Source organism: Cystoisospora suis (genome assembly GCF_002600585.1).
Source record: "Cystoisospora suis strain Wien I chromosome Unknown contig_2179, whole genome shotgun sequence".
NCBI lineage: Eukaryota > Apicomplexa > Conoidasida > Eucoccidiorida > Sarcocystidae > Cystoisospora > Cystoisospora suis.
In genome coordinates, this window is record NW_027154978.1 from 1 (window position 1) to 1,589 (window position 1,589).

Below are 1,589 nucleotides of genomic sequence, written 5' to 3' on the forward strand. Positions count from 1 at the left end.
TAGAATCGAGATGATCTACAGGCAATACACACTGTTACTCCCGGGGCGAAACCGACTATGGCCGGAACAGAGACGGTATCACAAGCAGATCACAAACACTCTGATTTTATGGTGCGCAGGATACGCACTCCAGCTCTCTACACTGGCCTGCGGGCGCCCAGTGACAGTAAAGGCTTGCTGACCGTCTACGAAGAGTGAGCAAGTTTCCGTACAGCCCCCGTTTTTGTGTCCGTGTGCGCGCCACAACACTGTTTCACAGCCGCCTCCACATTCGACCAAATGAACTGACGCAAGGACTGACATGAAGTCCACAGAGCTGGAAGCTTCCGCCAAACAACACTCAGCAACCCAACGCAGGCAGCACGTCTCAAAGTGCCGCAGCCACGTTCAGCACCCCAGCGCAACCAAGAGGCTGCTCAGGGACGGGTACGACGGCTTGTCGTACGTCCGGAAGTACCACGAGCCTTCTCTAACGTGACCCAGGCCTGGAGGAGTCCTGCTTCTCACAATAGAACACCAAAGCTGCGCTGAAAACGAAGTAGTTCTCCACTCGTGGGAAGCGTGTAATTCTATTTGCGTCACTGAAAAAATAGTGTAAGCCAGCGACACCGACACCTGCCGCAATGTGACTCCACCTTGAGGAGTCTCGGACGAAGTTCAGTTTTCACATACAGAAAGAATGAGGAGACATATGTGACGTCTATAGAGAGAGCTATTCATATAAAGTAGCATACTTATATATATGTGTACAGCTATCTATACCTCCGAGTAGATCCTACAAGTACAGCCTACGGACTTCGATCAGTACGCTATTCCACGAGAACACCTTTCTCGTGTAGTCAGCGAAGAAATCCTCCGTTTGTTCAGGGCTCTCACATGCAAGGACGTCACAGCCACACGGAGAATTCAAACAGTCGAAGAAAAGAAAAAAGTCGAGTTCTGTATCGTCCACTCACATCACGGTATTGCTCGTGACTCTCACGAATTCACGCAGGATTCGACGCAACCTGCAACACGAATTCGGTCAACAACGATCAGCGTGTCTCACGATGTTACACATTCTTGTCGCGACACGGTGTGACAGCACGTCCCTTAGCGCTGTCGTCGCACAAAACGATTTCCGACACTAGCAGCACATCTCAAGTGCTGTCGTTGTCACGAACCAGAAACTCGCACCAACAGTACATCCTAAGTACTGTCAATTTCCACGCAGACAACACACTGCGCGTGCTGCTGGCACCGCCCAATCACACCACGCACGTCGCTAGTGCAGGTCAAGGCGAGGAAGCAATAACAGATGGCACATTCCGAGGCGTCAAGAGCTTCACAGAATGCCACTAAGGCTACACCGAAAGCCGAGATCCCTGACAATTCTCAAACACTGACGTAACTCACTGCGACATACCTAAAAGAGCACAAAAATGATGGCACATGAAAAAGGACGACTGGAAATTCATCGCAAGGGTTCAAGATCTGAAAGCAACGGTGACACTCAAGATTGAAACTTCTACTTCTTCATCTGTCCCCTCGGAGTTCAGGAACGATTGTCCTCTCTGCCTTCTTTCTTCTGACCTAAGCCGCCACTGAGG